Source organism: Micropterus salmoides, unplaced genomic scaffold (genome assembly GCF_014851395.1).
Source record: "Micropterus salmoides isolate LMB-PRFRI ecotype aquatic unplaced genomic scaffold, ASM1485139v1 Ms_hic_scaffold_23, whole genome shotgun sequence".
NCBI lineage: Eukaryota > Metazoa > Chordata > Actinopteri > Centrarchiformes > Centrarchidae > Micropterus > Micropterus salmoides.
This window is the reverse complement of record NW_024041484.1, coordinates 20,018,223-20,037,531: the sequence shown is the minus strand read 5'-3', so window position 1 is coordinate 20,037,531 and position 19,309 is coordinate 20,018,223. Positions and strand designations below refer to the sequence as shown.

The 19,309-nt window shown below is 39.2% G+C and overlaps 1 protein-coding gene across 7 annotated transcripts in view; it reads right to left on the bottom strand.

Moving 5' to 3' along the window:
• syt1a (synaptotagmin Ia) overlaps positions 1-19,309 on the bottom strand; it is a 193,138-nt gene that overhangs the window by 114,502 nt on the left and 59,327 nt on the right. For 5 of the 7 annotated variants that reach the window (XM_038738997.1, XM_038739004.1, XM_038738996.1 and 2 more), the window contains exon 2: positions 10,025-10,075. The gene's annotated coding sequence lies outside the window, so the exon portion shown is untranslated. Of the gene's footprint in view, positions 1-10,024; positions 10,076-12,101; positions 12,121-19,309 lie in introns of those variants that run through there. The other 2 variants (XM_038739002.1, XM_038738999.1) reach the window with 1 other exon arrangement.

Below are 19,309 nucleotides of genomic sequence, written 5' to 3'. Positions count from 1 at the left end.
GGAGTAGTGTGGATGGGCCTCAGTAGAGTGGGATGAGTCTGCGGTTCTTTCAGTCTTCTTTCTCCTCACTAGTTTTCTGGCTATCAGTTATCATATAATAATATTATAGTCAGAGTTATGTTGAGTGTTTTGTTGCTAGAATAGAAAATTCACTACAGTCAACAGTTTGTGTCCTTTATTCTGAGCCTTAGTGGTATAGTTATAAGAAAATAAGGGTTTAAACAAACTGCACTTATAAGTTGCTTGTTAATTAGATAGACTTTTGTCATCCCACTATATTTTATTTTGATGGTGCCAGTTAGAAAAACATGGCTTAATAGCTCAATATGAGCATCAGTCCTTGTTGCTACATTTTATGGTTGGTGGTTAATTTTTAAAACACAACGCACTGCTGAGCATCACATGACAACAAATGTGCCCTTGCACCCATAAAAACCTGCATTTTGTGGTCATTTTCTGTAGTGGGTTTGGATGATTTTGTTGCTGATGCTACGGCCCTCTATAGGGTGGTGTTTTTCAGCATGGCTAACCAGCCACTGTCTTGGAATCATTTGCACTATTTACCATGCCCACCTGATTTAATTTGCATAAAGAGGACATCATTGCCAGCTTCCATCAAACTACACTATGGTGATTCTTAAGTTATTTTATGTTTTGTCATTTAAAATGCTTTTCAAAGTACATAAGGTATATGCCTAGAAATTTCTTTTGAAATTATGATCAAAGGTCAACATTAAAGGGCTTTAACTGCTACTTCCTAAAACTGAACCCACTGAAAATAAAACAATGTCTAGAAAAGAGTGCATACTTCCACAATGGTTGCACAGTACTGTACATTTGCAAACTGTTCAATGTTAGAAAATGCCTAAAACTGAATCATTTTCATCAGGATCCAGCTATTCATCAAACTATGCACTGTGGCAATCATGGGTGCATGGGCCAGGTTATTTTCCCCAATCAAGTGCAGTAGTTTATCAGAAAATAGCAAATGTTCTGATTTTCCACCAAACTTTGTGCAAATTCTGTGCACTAGTAATTGAGATGTCAAGCTAACAAACAAACATGTCCAAAAATAGAACCTCTTTGGTAGAGGTAATAAGGTCTGTTTGTTTGTTCATTGTAATTATATAAGATGCTTAAAGGAAGGCTGTCAATAATAATAATAATAATAATGTCTAACTGTAAGGTAGTAAGCAATCTTAAGGCCCATTTATACTCCTGCGTAGGGTCTACGTGCGTACCTACGCCATAGGCTACGCACCCAGCCATGCATTTATACTTGTGCGTAGGTGTGTCCGTCATTCTGCAATTACACCCCCAAACGCTAGTCGGCAGTAGCGCTACAGCGTCCACTTTGTTGAGTTTTGCCAGCCGAGCAGGCCAACTTCCGGTTTAGCACTCCGCTAACGTAAATGGGGGTAAAATTGTAAACTCGCGTCTGGTGTAGCCTTTTCAAATGTTACCGACCGAATGGATCACATTCTGACAGGAAAACGAGTCATTTCGCTCGGGTTGCGACTGTCAAATATATTGATTCACTGTGTTACAGCCGCCGTTTTGGCCACTAGTAAATGTTACTTTAAAGCACAGGGTACTTCCGGTCGGCTCGGAGGCATTGCGAGGCTACCCAGCCGACCAATCACAGAGCTTACGGTCCGTGTCGGCTCGATGTGTAGTTACATTTTTGAGGAGGTGCACGTCAGGCGACGGCGTAGCCTCTGCGTAGCCCTGTAGCCTACGCCTTCACCTACGCCGTCGATTTGACGCAGAAGTATAAATTGCCCTTAAGGGCCCGTGTCCACCAAAGCGTTTTTTACCAGCTGAAAACGCCAGCTGCTGTTCTGAAAACGCCTAGCTGGGAGTGCTAGGATGCGCTTTGGATGCGTAGTGTTTTTTTTCGAGACGCTGTGGTTGCTATGATACATCATTTCCATGGGAGGTGATGTGTAGGCTACCTAATTTTACTGTGTAGAAAATGTCACCACAAAGTAGGGTAGGCTTACTCGCTCTGGCCCTTGCTCTGCATGAAGGGAAGACAGAAACATGAGGGGACAGACTCGCCGTACATGGGTCTGTGAGAATTTGCGGGTGAGGAAACACCTCGGCGAGTAGAACTATTGTTTCATTCAAGATCGGATGTGCTCAGTGTGGTGCTTGTCTCGCCCCTCCTGCACTTTGATTGGATGGCTGGGAAAAAGTGACAGTGACGAGCGCGGAACATTTTTCAACTCTCGGCGACCGAAAAACAAACAATCAAGATGCGCAGCGCCGTTTTTACCATGTTCTAAAAACGCAGCACTCCCATTGCAATAAATTGAAAAAAGAATAAACGCTTTGGTGGACATGGGCCCTTAGGTGTGTATCCAGCAGCAGCAGCCATGAAGCTATCTTTAAAGAGACAAACTCCAGGCACAAGAAAACTTGTTTTCAATTACAATAATAATGCACATACAGGAGCTGGAGGAGCTCTGCTACACTGTTGCTTTTCTATTTCTGCCTGGACATGAAGAAAATGGACTAAATCAACAGTTTCTGAAGTCTGTTTTTGAAGACATAGTACATGTCTCTGCACGTCAGGGGGCCAAACTCAATCTGTTCTCCGATTGGCTTTTTTGAGACATTACATTTCCAAAAACACACACACTCTTTTATTAGTCGATGGAATGATGTCAGTTAAGGAATAAGAGCTGTAATTTGGACGATGGATGATCTCCATAGGAAGATTGTGTGAGGGGGAAATACAGCTCAATGACTACTTAGTCATATTGGTACGATATGATGACATGCTGCTGTAACAACAGAAAAAATCGGATTTAAGTAAATAGGTTCGAGTCTGGGTAGACATGGGGAAGCAATCACAGCTGTGTGTGATAGGCTGAGACATCTCTTATTAATAATCTCTCTTTTTAAGCCTTATATATAAACATACATGTTGGTCATAGGATTTGTTACAGTGCATGTGTTTAAGTCTTAGTTTAAAGCAATGTTCGAATAGAACGACGGTGACTTAATTAAAATTTCAGTTTTAATCTAAATAAGTTGACAGTTAAATTACTTTTTTTAGCCAGCAGCTATTAGATTGATTATCACATTTATTGTTTCATCGTTCGCTATTACAAACAAAAAACATGCTGCATTGCAAATACAGCACATATTTGAATACCATCTAGTTTTATCAGAGCAGCTCTTTTTTATTATTATAGATGTATGCTAATTTTGTGAAACTTAACTAATGAATTTGACAGCCCTCCAAAGAAACCAGAAGTGTCTCCGACAGCTAAGCTCATACAATATCAATGAGCCACACGTTCCTCTCTCAACGGAGAGAAGCAAACAGGGTCTGTCTTTTGTATTTGTCATATCTCCTCCAGCCCATGGTGACCGCAATGTGTCTCAGACACTTTGGCTCACAAAGGACAGATCGACACCAAGGAGCCAGGGGAATTGAAGCATTGTGGAAAATGGCTTCCCTGTGGCCATTTTGAACACGCCAGGCCATCTTCTCCCATGTGTTGTCTTCTCTTAAGCTTATCCAGAGGGGACTTTTTTTCTCTTGCTATGTAAGGATCATAGAGCTGCAATGACAAGAGACAAGCCACCCCATCTGATGGTTACTAAACACTGCGTGGCAGCCTCAAGCATACACCAAATTTACTGAGGTATATTTAATACAGTATTTTAATACATTAAAGTAATAATGTTCCATAGCACACAACCACATTAAGGTGCATTTGCAGGTAAGGCTGACCTAAAATCTATGATTATCAAGATTAATTGAGAATTTTACCTCAATTACGATTAATCAACGATTATTTTGTTTTGTTTTTTTGCCCTCATATCTCATTGACAAGGTTTGTACTGTAAATATGGTAAAGGTGTGATTTTTTTTTTTGATTCACAAATTTCAGAAATCGATGACTATATGTTAATTGATAATGTTGACAGAATGCAAAACCTCGGAAGTGCAGTGCCAGATAGTCTGTGGCGGAGCACAGAGACACGTTCCCTTATATTCAGCGCATCGCCTCTGCTGAATGAATGAGCGCTGCTACTAAAATCTCACACGATCATTAATATCAAAGCGCAACTACTGATTTTCACTTGCACAATGTGCAAGCAGGGTAACACTAAACACTTGGCTAGCTCTCTCTCCTCATTCATCAAAGGACATCTATGTGACAGGTGCTGTTACAAAAGCAGCGAAGTTAGGCCTTTTAAGGGCAGTTTAATGTGTGTGTGGGTGAGTGACTGTGAGAGCGAGCGGTAGAAAGTGACGGTGAAAGCAAGCGAGTTGGGGAAACAACAGATAGAAAAGTCTGTCTGTTGTTTCCCCAACTGCTTGAAAGTGATGGAGGTTAGGGCTAGCTAACAACTTCCTGTGCTTCAGACTCCGGTCTGGAAACTGAGCAGGACTGGACCGGGCGGGAAAGTACATAAACACTCACAGTAGGGAAATTATTGATAGGATTAAGAAAATAAACCTTGGGAAATTACATTGGTTAGAGGTTCTGAATTTTGGTTTCAGTTACTTTTCGATTAATCGTCCAGCTCTATTTGCAGGGTTTCAGGCCGACACAAACATTGGATCCTGGAAGCTTTGACATTGATAAAGGTTTTCTTTAAAGAAAAAAAACACAATTTAATACAACTTTGGTTTCATTTTCACTCCTCTATGCATTGATTCTAAGCATTAATACAACTCTGTACTCGGTATTCAGCAGGTAAGCAGGTATCGTTTTAAAAATGAAACCAATCTATAAACCTGTCTAAAACATGTCTATTTCCCTTTTCCCCAATAATAAGATATTAGGTATTTAGCTTTCATAATGTGAATTATGACACATCAATGTATGAACTTCAGTTTTTGTTCTGTGAGAAATTCCCACATCAGCGAGTGACATTGTGTCTGCCTAGTGCTACCCCACCATTATCGAATAACAGGCTCAGACTGATTCAATGAACAAGGCCGGAAATGAAATAGCAGCACAGCGAGATTAAAAAGGGTAACAGGGAGTGCTGTCCATCCCGTATGAAAAGGAAACATGGCTGAATACCAACCTTGACACCGAAGAAGGAGGATTTAATTTTGTATTGGCAATGACAAGCGAAAAGATTATGAGTGTGTGACTGATACAGGTCTAGTCCGCACTGGCAAGATATTGTTATAAAAAAAACTGCTTTATAGTGCCTTTTTTTTTACCTATATTACACTTGGTTTGGCCTGGTTGAGGTTTTAAATAATTAACTTTGCTACTAAACAAAAACATAATTAGGTTTTGGTAAAGTCACATCTGATTAGATCTTTGAGCCTTTCTTCAAATAAAGAAATAAGGTTAAACGGAGATAATCATCTCTATCACCATCTATCTTTCTATATTTGGTCATAAACCAAAGTATTAAAATTCTGACCTAATCACCAAAATCGTTATAAGCCAGCGAGTAAAAGCCAGTGCAATATTTACTCTTGTCCGGTCTCTTGCTCGTTCACTCTCTCTTTTTCTCTTCCTCTGGCAATATCTTCTTTGGTCTCTTCGCAGCCTCTGCCATGATATCCATGAGAATACAGAGCTAGCTTCTTCTTCTTCTAGCTAGCTTACTGAAGTCTTGTTGGTGTGTGATGTGGTGCCATAAAGCATGATGCCATTGTCACGAAAGGTTTCATACCCAGGATTCCAATGCTACGTAGTGCAATTGCAGGCGCTACAGGCACGGAGTGGCAATGACAGAGACACTATACTCCCTATTACAAGTCAGTGTACCATCAAAATGATTTTCAAGCAGTTATTCATTACTACATAATGTTGCTTTTAATTTAGGCGTTGACAGATCTACACAAAAACCCACACAAACACAGCCAAGCTCATTCATCTACAAATAAATATGCTGCTGTTTTATGTCCCTGAACACTAAAATATAATGTATGGACTAGTTTATTTCTGCTTAGCACTAAATAATTACTTTGCAGCACTAAGCCTACCTACACTCTCAGGGAGACCGGGCTAAGTAAGAGCTTATACTGTGAGTTGAATGAGACGGTTGTCAGTCCCCATGAGCTGACATTCACCGGCAGATTCATCCCTTGTCTGTAAGTATGAGCTGTAAGGATAATATTAAGAGTCAAGGGAAAACATTCAACATACTCACATATATGTGCCAACAGACATTAAACAAAAAATATAGCAAAATCACAACTAGCAATGATATGGCTTACGTGAAGTATTTCAGCAATTTTTCAACACAACACGTTTAGCAGTCGAATCAGGGCAGCAGCCACTCATTAACGTTCAAAGTAAAGTGAATTTCAAAATTATTCTGTGTACACTGACCCACAGAGCTCTATGACCTCCTGATTAGCAGACACTAACAAAAACTGCTACTAAAACACTAGCTAAATGGAAGGTAGGTATTTTTAAATGTGCCCGTAATTATTTTTACTATAAGTGACAGAAAAATCAGTTCTGCAAATGATATAATTGTAATGCTAGAAGCACTTAAGGCTTGCCTTTATCACATTGATAATTTGGTCAAAGCATTTCTGGTCTTTCTGTGTTTTTTGTTTTATGTGGACTACAGGGAACTCAGGGGATTAGTGGTATAGTAGGAAACAATTCTTTCTGGGGATTATCAGTGGTTGCTGAACATGAAGCAAGTTCAAAGGAGGAATAAACGCTCTCCGAAATGACTTTCTTCAGGCGAAATGTGGAACCATGGTACACTGGGATTTTAACCCAATCATATTGCATGAAGGATGATTAATATGCCTGCTAGCATGAGGACGCTGAGACATCTCAGGATGTGAGATCAGGTATGAGGTGTAAACAGCAATGAACACTGGCAAGTGAAGGTGGGAAGTGCACAGTGCATCAATCACTGGTGACAGCTGGGACAGACGCAGGGAGCTTCATCATCGAGAGAGGAGTGGGTGCTCCACTACGTCAAATCAGACAGTGCTAATTAGTATTTTCTGAGAATCTATGCTTCTAACCAGAAACCAAGCAAAACCTCTCCAACAACCCTGTTTAAAAAGAGAATTATCATGTAACATTAAGGCTGAAGCATTCATTGGTGCTCGCCTATATACCTATGAAGTTACAGCTCTTTAAGGTACACTATATAGCTGAAATCCCACGATTACAAATGATGGGTGAACGGCGCAAAATAAAGGTAGACTCGAATAAGGAGGTAGTGCTAATTTGAACACAGAATTAATCTTACTGGTTAAGCATTCACTGACGAAGTACCGGCACCGCTACTGCAGATTTTATGGATATGCAAATAACCACATTGCATTATCTTTTGACCTCTAGCAACTCCTTGAGCAGCCAGTAACTACTTTTTTGACAACACAAAAGAAATGTTGGATTTAAGTCTTGTGCAAAAAGCTAGAAGTACAGAAAGAAACAAATGTCTATCCATCCATCCATTTCCCCTTGCTTATTCAGGTCTGTGTTGAGCTGGCAGCAGGTATGACATGACAGGACCAGGAAGAGAAGTTTGATAAAAACACACTACTCAGATTAGGCAGGTCCTTTATACTACTAACTCCCTATTCAGATTTTTTTTAGGTCCCTGCAGCACTAATAATAATAACCATAATCTGAGCTACTGTTCAGCACATAAACACAGACAACAGTACTCATTTCCATGTCACACTGGACACTCTCACATTCTCCACAGCTAACACCAAGGTTAATTCTTAAAGCTGAGCTCAAATTGGTATAGGACCAGCCAGTGTGTGTTTCTCCTGTGAGGTCTCCTCCCAGGCCTGATACCAGTGGAGGGTCCTGGGTCCTTTATGCAGGTGAGATCGCTCTTTCTGTGTTTTCCCCAAAGACTAATGCACTGCCTGTTCACAGGGGCTAATGTGATGCCTCCCTGCGTATTTTAGTAGTGCAGTGCTTTTCAAAATGTCTCACCTTGGTTTCACCTACAGCATTACTAAGGCAAGGTAAGTTTATTTGTATAGCACATTTCAACAACAAGGCAATACAGGCCGATCCAACTTTGATATAATGTCCTTAAAACAAGTCAAAATGAGGCTCAGTAGTGTGTGTGGCCTCCACGTGCCTGTATGACCTCCCTACAACGCCTGGGCATGCTCCTGATGAGGTGGCGGATGGTCTCCTGAGGGATCTCCTCCCAGACCTGGACTAAAGCATCCGCCAACTCCTGGACAGTCTGTGGTGCAACGTGGCGTTGGGCGGGCCAGTCCATAGCATCAATGCCTTCCTCTTGCAGGAAATGCTGACACACTCCAGCCACATGAGGTCTAGCATTGTCTTGCATTAGGAGGAACCCAGGGCCAACCGCACCAGCATATGGTCTCACAAGGGGTCTGAGGATCTCATCTCGGTACCTAATGGCAGTCAGGCTACCTCTGGCGAGCACATGGAGGGCTGTGCGGCCCCCCAAAGAAATGCCACCCCACACCATTACTGACCCACCGCCAAAACGGTCATGCTGGAGGATGTTGCAGGCAGCAAAACGTTCTCCACGGCGTCTCCAGAACCTGCTTTCATCTGTGAAGAGCACAGGGCGTCAGTGGCGAATTTGCCAATCTTGGTGTTCTCTGGCAAATGCCAAACGTCCTGCACGGTGTTGGGCTGTAAGCACAACCCCCACCTGTGGACCACCCTCATGGAGTCTGTTTCTGACCACCGGCTCTAGCAGTGCTCCTCCTGCTCCTCCTTGCACAAAGGCGGAGGTAGCGGTCCTGCTGCTGGGTTGTTGCCCTCCTACAGCCTCCTCCACGTCTCCTGATGTACTGGCCTGTCTCCTGGTAGCGCCTCCATGCTCTGGACACTATCTTGCCACGGCTTGCATTGATGTGCCATCATGGATGAGCTGCATCTCATGCTACCACTAGAGTGAAAGCACCGCCAGCATTCAAAAGTGACCTAAACATCAGCCAGGAAGCATAGGAACTGAGAAGTGGTCTGTGGTCACCACCTGCAGAAGCACTCCTTTATTGGTGGTTTCTTGCTAATTGCCTATAATTTCCACCTGTTGTCTATTCCATTTGCACAGCAGCATGTGAAATTGATTGTTAATCAGTGTTGCTTCCTAAGTGGACAGTTTGATATCACAGGAGTGTGATTGACTTGGAGTTACATTGTGTTGTTTAAGTGTTCCCTTTATTTTTTTGAGCAGTGTATCACAGCGTTAATAACATTGAAACAACACAACAGTGGCAGAGATACTGTTAGATAATCAGCGCTTCCTTAGGACAACTCTTACAACTCAGTTTCAACGCTTTCGTTTCTAATGTAGGCTATGTCAAACCTGCTTGATGATGATAACTCCATTTCAACAATTCACTACTACATCGGAGCATATAATTCCCACTCCCAAGAGTGTACCCCGCCCTTGCTGTTGCAGAGTAGAACAGCTTGCGCTGTATTGTAGTTTATTCAAAGTTTATTAAGTCTGAATGTGTCGCGTGCACATTCTCCAAACATGTGTTGGTTTTTAATGTTATCTCAGCCCCAAAGGAGTTCTCCTCTCAAAGTACAATCCAATCTTCCACATAAAGAATGAACACAAATGTGGACTATTAGTGCATGATGTATAGAAAACGCCAATGCCTCTCATCCTCTTGACTGAATGGCCACTCCAGTCCTTCTGATCACAGCTGACTTCACTCCATTGAATTAGTAAATAGCCTTTGGGCAACAGGCTCAGGGGCCATGTTGGAGCCACAGTGTTGAATATTAGATTGCACGCCTCCAGATCTCATTAAAGGAAGCAACAAGACAATGTCTGCATCTCAAATGAGACCAGGGACCATCGGGCATCCTGACTCCTTGTTGGATTTACTGATATGATTGATATTGTGTCCATGCGTCCAAGTATAACAGATGTCTTTTTGTAAATATAATTAGGCCACTTTTCCAACTGACACAATTGGGGAAAAATTGGAATTTGGGATTGTATAGCATGCTGTAAATGGTCTACATCATATTGTTTATTACATGCACAGGTCATATTATAGATTCAATGAAGAGGCTATTGGCCAGACACTTACAATATCTTCAGTTAGATGGGTTTCCTCTCGTCTCCCTTTCCTAATGATTATCTGAAAAAGAAATATCATGGTGTTAGTGTCAATAAACATAAAAAACACCCACCTTTGAAACATAAATCGCATCAAGAAAGTCACATTTGCCAATGAGTAGACAGTATCACATAATACACATGTGATTCAACCAGTACATTCCATATTCCAGCCACTGTGGGTACAATGTATTGAAATGTGTCAAATGTGTCAAATGAGCGCATGACGACATGAATAAGGCTTCACAGAAAATGGAATTATTGGGTCACGGTAGGTTTTTTAACAAAGATGTCCAGTATTAGTTTAAATAACAACGACTTGCGCCAGAAGGCAGGACTTTTACAGTGGTTAACCAGTAGTCATTAATTAATACAGTTCAGTACCAATAACATTTCCCAATGTCCACTATTATGTGAAAAGAAGTAGGCTGATACTCCAGAGAGGTGGTACCATAATAGGCCACTTACTCTAATTAAACTATTCAATTTGAATTCCATCCATTTTGTTGGACTGAGAAAACCTTTATCACCATTTTTAATGTGTCTGTATTGATATAGGAAGCCACCTGACTGCAACCTTCATGTCCTCATGCTGAAATCTCTTTTTCACAACACACTAATATTACTGATGGACGTAGTAACAGGTGTCTTTGAGTCAAACAGTATGTCAATTTAGAAATAATTAATAATAAACCATTTATGCATGACAAAGGTTGTGATTTGAGTTGATAAAGGCCAAAGTAAATATATTCATCCATTAATTCTAGAAAAATGTGTTAAGTTGTGGCAGTGAAAGAAACAAAATTATCATTTTCAAGTAGAGGTGATTTTGTTAATCAAGAAATATGCATAATCTCATCTATAATAGACAGACGGGAGTCTTTATAAATGTCTCGTCTTTCATCATGCAGTATTTTCCTTTCCAAAATCTATTCTACCACACAAATGGAAACAATATGTTCGCCTTAGTGGTGTGAAATTGGGCAGAAATAATTAAGCTTACAATCAGTTATTTTGAGTTTCATCAAGTTAGGTTTTGATAATGTAAGATTGGCTTAAATTCCAACCTCAATGCTCTATTTTAAAATGTTGTTTAAAAAGTCTTACAGCAATTGGTGACAGAAATTGGTGGTCCCATTTGCAGGCAGCAGATGGCACGCCATGAAGCACTAACAACAATATGGGCCACTTTAATGGGTTCAAAGGATAAAAAAGCTAAATGAATCAGAAGAAAGTCATGACAACTATTTGTACCTCTCCCTACATAGTCACCACACTGGCTATTTTTCGCAAGGTCTTTGAAAATTTGACACTGAAATGAGATGGTACAAACACATGAATACAACTAATTTCCAAACAAGGGGAAAAGTTGGGAATTAACTTTGGGATATTATTGGACGTAAGGAGGCCAGGGTCCTTTAGAGAGGTGAGGTGTTATTCACCTAAATTAGTTACAAGTGGGGTGACCAATATCACACCATGGCATGGGTTGTAAATTTTGCATGCCATTCACAGTGCTGACAACTACAATGTAATGAAGAAAACATCAGACCAAAACAAGTTCCTTTTCATACAATTGACAAGTCACTATTTAAAGAAAAAAACAAATATCCTGCCAATATGTGGAACAAAAAAAAATATTTTCCAATATTTACAGACTTATTCACTGGATAGAAACATACAGATGGAGAGAGAGAGGACAGAGAAGGCTTTGTCTATTGATTGCTAATGGCAGAAAATCAGTACCAGAGTTGGCCGGCTGTCTTCCAAAAGATGATGCCGTGAAAGATATAAACAGCCACTAATTAGAGGCTGATATTTACCAGTAGACAGCAGGAGGGCTTTCAAAGCCAACTCTGTGCTTTTACTGAAAAGGTGTTTCAACAATCATGTGGGTTTGAAAAACACCTCACCATCTGCCCATTGGGATCTATGGTCTTAAAATAGACAAGTCATTACCTGTGGGTCATTGACACCCAATGCTAAGTGAAGAGGGCCTAATGACATGTTTATTTTTACAGAGGAGGGGTCAAGAATAGACAATTTACCCGGAGTGATGGAGACTGAGGGCCCCACAGCTAACCTTCACTGCAGGAGGCCTGAAAATAAAATCATGTGAATGCCCTGAAATCATTTACATTGGTAAATGTTATTTTTTGTTGCTGTTTGTACAGGTGATGCCTAGCAGCAAGAAGAGAACAATGCAATAAATTGTAAAAACAAAAACTAAAATTAAATATTGTAAAAACTAGTTCAAGAACTGTCACAGAAAAATGTAAACGTCAAGGACAATTACACATCATTACATAAAACAATCTCATCATGTGATATAAAAGACATTAATTAGAGTTTGTCTAAATGTCTAGGAGAGATATTAAACAGCCAATCAGCTGTGTTTCTCAACTGTGTGAGTAAATAGTAGTAGTTAGATGAAGCTGAAATAAATTTGGCATGATGGTGGGTGTTAGTGTAACTTTATCCTAATCCTGAGGAGGAAATGCTCCAAAAAATCCTCATCTGTGTGTTTTACCCTATTTCATAGCTTTCATAGCTATTGCACCATCACCAACTTTGGTAACCTGTCTTTCATTCTCTGCTCTCATATTCAAAGGAGCCATCTTATGCTGTCCTGCCTTCACTCTAATATCCCCAGCAAACATTAATCCTTAGAGGCTGCTGGAGGTGAGCTCAAACATTATTATCGTGGAGGCTTCATTGCTGGTCTGTGGACCAAAGACATCTGTCTCATCAGCAGTAAGTGACCAATGTTATGTCATGTCATGTCCTTGCTGAGGTCCTTTCTTTGCTGTGCCAAACATTACAGTAGGAATTGTATAAGAGCAAATTTAGCCAGCATCTGTATTTCGTAAATGGTTTATGTTGATTTCATGTTTTGTTCAGTCAAGATTATTCAAGATCATATAACAGTTATATATTATTAATCTGTTGATGCAAAAATTTTTTTTTGTAAGTATATAATACTTAATGTATTTATGTCATGTGATAGGCTGAACAAAGGCTGTTAAGCGTGCATGTGTAAGTCAGCCAAGGTACAGTATGGTAATAGTTAGAAATAACTGGATTGACTACAGTCAAGATTCCATCCAAATTCAGCAAAAACAGAATTTCAAGAAAATGGGCTAAAAAAAATGCGACTTGATGCACGTTTCCTATTCCCTTATGCAAATATTAGGTTGGGCACATCAAGATAACAGTGGGTGGCGATAATTATCCAGTCGAGTAACATTAACCACTATAAAAGGAGACAGCATAACGACATGAGGTAATTAAAAGAGAAAGCTGGATTGAATTAAATTGGCTGGTTGTTAGATTTAAGATTTGACTCAAATCCTGGAATATGGTTAAAATGACCACAACAAAGAGGCCAATTAGATTACCTCTGGACTGTTCTTGTGCCTTCAGTCAATGTCAAAAGTATTGTTTGTGGGTTACTGTTATACATACAAATTACACAGCCTACGTGTGTCAAATGTGTAAAATGGCTGAGGGAAAAAACAAGAATAAAACAGGAAAATATCTCAAACAAAAACAAAACCCTAACAGCATGGGCTTACAGTGCATGTCACTTCAAAAGAAATACATGGATGTCATCATCATAGAAAATCAACAAAATTATTTAAATTATTTTTAACTTCAGCAAACAGATTACCGAACAGCCTAATTCTGAAATTGCCAACTACAGACCAGTTACTATACTTCTAGTAACATCTAAGGTAATTGAAAAAGTTGCGACCAAACAGCTAATTAACCATCTGAACTTGGGTCACCATTCTTTGAATGAAATGCAGTTTGGGTTTAGACCGAAACATTCAACAGTGACAACCCTCTGTTATTTTGTGGAACAGTTAAAAGGCATGTTGGATAAAGGAGGGGTGGTAGGAGCCATCAAGATTTGAAAAGGGCATTCGATACAGTCAATCATAATAATAATAATAATAATAATAATAATCATCTTTCTTTGTAGAGCACTTTTCAAGTGCTTTAACAAGTGTAAAGACAATAATACCCAAGAGACAATAATACAAAAACAATACAAGATAAAAGCATGAAAACATTGAAAAGACTAAAATACACGTTTAAGATAAATATAAAATTAGTAAAATACAATAAAATAAAAGGGATCAAATAAAGTCTAATAAGATCGGCAAGGCTCTCCTATAAAAGTATGTTTTAAGAAAGGACTTAAAAGAGTTCACTGACTCAGCTGACCTGATTTCCTCGGGCAAGCTGTTCCAGAGCCTCGGGGCCCTGACAGCAAACGCTCTGTCCCCTTTAGTTTTCAGTCGAGACTCTGGAACAGATAGCAGACCTCTGCCTGAGGATCTCAAGGTACATGCTGGTGTGTATGGGACTAAAAGTTCAGAAATATAACAAGGCGAGAGGCCATGAAGAGCTTTAAAAGCAATCAATAGAATTTTAAAGTCAATTCTAAAACATAACCAAACACTAAGGTTCTTAATGTGATTTACTAGGGAACCATCTGCTGGGACCCAATGACCAGGATTTCTGTTTTGTCTGAGTTCAGTTGCAGGAAATTATTTGACATCCATTTTTTAACTTCACAAAGGCAGTTGTTAAGTGAACTCAGCATTCCAGGGTCTGTGGATCTGACAGGCAAGTACATTTGTGTGTCATCAGCATAAATATGAAAAGAAATGCCATGTTTATGGATAATATGTCCATGGGGAAGCAGATACAAGGAAAACAAAATGGGTCCTAAGACTGACCGATAATGTACTGTTATCTAAATTATCAATTCATAATGTCACAGCAAATGCTATTGAATGGATGGCTTCATATTTGCATAATAGACAACACTGTACAAGAATTAAAGGAACAACCTCTTCATTCTTAGACTGTCCTACTGGTGTTTCGCAAGGTTCCGTTTTAGGCCCTCTCTTATTCAGTATCTATAAAAATGATCTACCATCCATAGGTCCAGAAGTTAATATTCAAATGTATGTAGATGATAAGGTTATTTATGTCCATGCTAAATCTAAACAGCAAGCTACATCTCTACTCAAAGGAGCTATGGAGAAAATCGCAGATTGGATGACATATTCCTGTTAATTAACTAATTTTATCCAAGATGTTAGTATGTATTTCTCCATTAGAAGAAGTAATTGCACTCCTCCTGAGATTAGTATTAAAAGGACAAAATGTACAGGATGTTCAGCAGGTTAAATATTTAGGTGTGATTATTGATAGCGGTCTAACCTTCAAAAACCTTCAAAAACAGGAAAGTATAATCTGGCTCATTTCAGATTTATAAGAAATCAAATGAGTTCAGATGCAGCAAAACTGTATCTGGATGCAATGATACGGTCACATTTTTCATATTGTAGCATAACCTGGTCTCAAACAAGTAGTACTTTAATGCAACTACTTCAGAGTCTATATAAACAAGCATTGAAAGTCATGGATAAAAAACCTAATTCTCATCAGTAATGTAATACAGTCAAAACTTCCTTCCTGTTTATGTCCAATGTTGGGTTAGTGTATAAGATCATTCATGACTTAGCACCACAACCTCTCAAACAGTGACAATAAGCAGACCGGGCTCAAGGTTAACAAGAGCTTCCTCTAGAGGGGACTGTTGTGTTAAGTTTCGATCTACGACATTTGGACAAAACTGCTTTTCAGTAAAGGCAGATAGGATGTGGAATTCCTTACCACTGAGTGTCAGAGAATGCAGTACATTCAAAAAGTTTAAAGGCAGTGTGAAAAAATGGTTGACAGTCAGGTATGTAGTCAAAGAGCTATTAGACACTGAATGTGGTCAGTATGATTTTTACTGTGTGTATGGTAAAACTCTTGACAGTTTGTTCATTTTCATTTTTTAGTTTGTTAGATTTGGCTTATTTGAATTGGTTGGTTTTTATCTATATATTTATTAAATGTAAGGTTTGGTTTCGAGATTTTTTATTTTTTTATTATTGTAATATTTTGCACGCTCTTGGCACCTGCCCAGGGACTGCAGATGGGAATTAGCTTTTAGCTACATCAGGTACAGTACATATATTGTGCATTGTCCCTGTTAAATAGATAAATAAATAAATAAAGATTAATCCATCTTTTCCATTTCATCACTATAACCAATTGTCTGACAAGATCAGCAGCACATCCATGACTATATTGCATTGTTCTTAAATTCTAATAGGCCTATCTACTATTGAGATAAACAACAGACCATCCCATTGTCCATTTATCCTGCTCGTCTAGACAACAAATATCAAAAATCAAATATTACCTTGTATACACAACACTGCAACTCATGAAAAACACACAATTTTAAACTTACGCTCATATTGGTGTTTAGATCTCAACATCTATTTAATAGGAAGCTGAGGGGACCAATTTTTAAGGAACAATAGTGGCCCCTCTGTTTAGCGGCAGAGACACAAAGCCAATATCCGGTATGGAGATATTGCCCCTGGGAAGGAGAAGCCTCCATCATTTTGTAAATCTCACGCCATCCTCTCCTTAGAGTTTGAAGGCTGGATGGGGCCACTTCCATTGTTTTCCTGAAGCTGGTTGCTTCCTTTCCACCAGACAGGCAGCCTTGACAACAGCCAGTTCTGAGGCCCACTTGAATTTGGCTCAAAGAATTTGGCAGAAGGATACCAACCAGTCTGTTAGCAAACAGCCAAAAGATGAATACACCTCTGTTCTGCCAAACCTTTGCACAGGGGCACTTGTATTTTTGTGGGATGTAATGAGACTGCCGTATGACACTGTCTGGTATCCCCCCTGTTTTTGAGCTGTTTACATATCATACATGACTGATTGCTTGTTTTGTGCAGAGTAACATCTGGGGTTTGCACCTCCTCTCCTCCAGAAAAAGTAATTATGCAGACTAGGAACTGGCACTAGGAAATGTTTTGTTTCTGCTGACATAGTTGTTATGGATTCTTACGGTAACATTAAAGTAAATGATTACATGAACAAACTATGACATATGTCTGGTTACTCATTTGAATAATGGGTAATGAGTATTACTCACTTGAGGAGTCTCAGTCATAAAGTTTGGTTTTCTGGCACAGCTTTGCCCACTTGCAAGGTGCATAAAGAGAGGAACATAGTCTTAAAAGTACATAAGCTCTAGTATTAAGGGAAACTTTATTGTAAAATGTTGTATGATGACTTTAATGAAGGCCCCAACCCAAAAGAACTTTACTAAATGAGTTCTGACCCAGCTGTCAGTATTGTCAACTAAGAACTTTATGTACGATAAGTCTGTGTGGTAAATTTTTTTGCTTTTTTATTTTAAATAGAGCAATTCAAAACTACTTTCGCAGTTGAGGCACACATAATGAATAGGTACATCATGTAAAATCCTAAATTGTGAAAAAAATATCAAATAAAGGCATGACATTGATGTTTTACAGTAATGTGTCGTCTTGATTAAATGGTCAGTATTCTAATGAAATTCACATGTAGTTTTGTCACATGTCGAAATTCTATGAGCACATAGTTTAAAGAGGACCCAATTAGTAGGACTAGGAAATAAGTAAAAGACCCTTTTGTTCAATTTACTGAACATCTAGTAGTGGTCATCAGATATGGGTATTTGAATGGCTGATTTAGAGAGCAGGACGGCTGATGGCAAGTACTGTATATAATGCCAATATCAAAACAATCAAAAGTTACGAATAATTCCATTATTCGATGAAGGGTACAATCTACTATAAAACATGGTTATCTTAGCCATTAATGTGTTGTTTTAGATGGAATTTCAATTAATTAATGAAAGAGAAAACTACATTGAGTTTTGCTGTAGGCTAGATTTCAGAATGTGACTGGTGTTTAAGGGAGTGGAGTACCGTTTGTCGACAGTGATGTCATTCAACTGCATATTCTACATCTATGTTCTATATACAGTATAGCAATAAATACTTAACACTAGCCAGTAAGGGTTTTAGATTAGCTGTCATTTAGGATGAGAGAAAGGTTAACATTTACAAAAGACGAGATGTGACAGGAAATGTAGGGCTCGAAACTAAATGTTTTATTAACTTCCCAAAACTCACAAGGGGAAGCTCTAACATCGTTTCACAGCAGCAGTGGCGTCATTAGTGCATGTATCAACTATGGGTGGGAATTTCTAGGCACCTTACGATTCGATTACAATTCAGGGGGCTGCGATGCGATTATAAAATGATTATCGATTTATGATTAATCGGTCGGCCCCACTACCATCAAGTATTGCTATGTGTAATGACAATATGAAGAAACTGAGCAAATGTAAATAAAAAGTACTCCAAGCTAGAGAAACAACAGCCTAAAACGTCACAATTATAAACAAGCTGTGGTCGATGAAGGTCAAGCATTTTTGCTAATCAATACACCATCTGGCCAAAGCAGGCACGTAGGCTTTGATGCCTGTATTCACACATCCAGGCCAGAACATCAGAACTGGCATCTAACTAAAACAGATATTTTAAATTAGCCTTGGCAGAGAGGAACCCAATCAGACCTGGGAGACAAGACGTCTGAATCTGTCGCAGGCAACATGAAAGTTATTGTAAAACCAGCAGACCCAAGAAGTCTCCTGGTGCTTATAAACAGAAACACAAGGGTAATGAGTAACAAGACAAGCTCCCCATGAAGGATTTATAGATTTTAAGCTTTTTTTTCTCTGCTGCCAGCACAGAAAGAAAAGTGAACATTTCAGAAAAAACAGCACTTAAAAAATATACATCACTCCACAACTACGGCACATTGTAGAGATGGTTACTGTACTTGCTGCTGCTAATGTGAATTAAATTTTTATGGATTTTCATGATAAATAACCCTTTGTCATAGAACCTTGTCATTAAATTAATTAGTTTTTTGTTTTTTTTGGCCAGGCTTAGATATTGATGCGAAGGCTTTTATTTCCTACTCTGAGGTATTAGTGTTCCATCTCTTTGGAGCATTAACACTGAAACCACATAAGAATGGCCCAAAATCACTCGCACACTATATGTATGTTCCGCCTCGGTCTGTTGAGACTGTAAGAATAATTAAATGATTGGTTTACTTTGTTTTTTTGTGTAAAAGAGAAAGGATGGGTCTTTGCTGTCAGTTACTGTATGATCTGTTGCTCCAGTCTGGCCAGGCCTGTCAGTCAACATTTCTCTCTCTTGACATCAAAACATTGGAGTATCGCGCCGCTACAGATGCTGAAGAGGAGGAGAAAAAAAGAGAAACAGCGTGGTACACTGTGCATACTAATTATGATGCCTGAGATGTC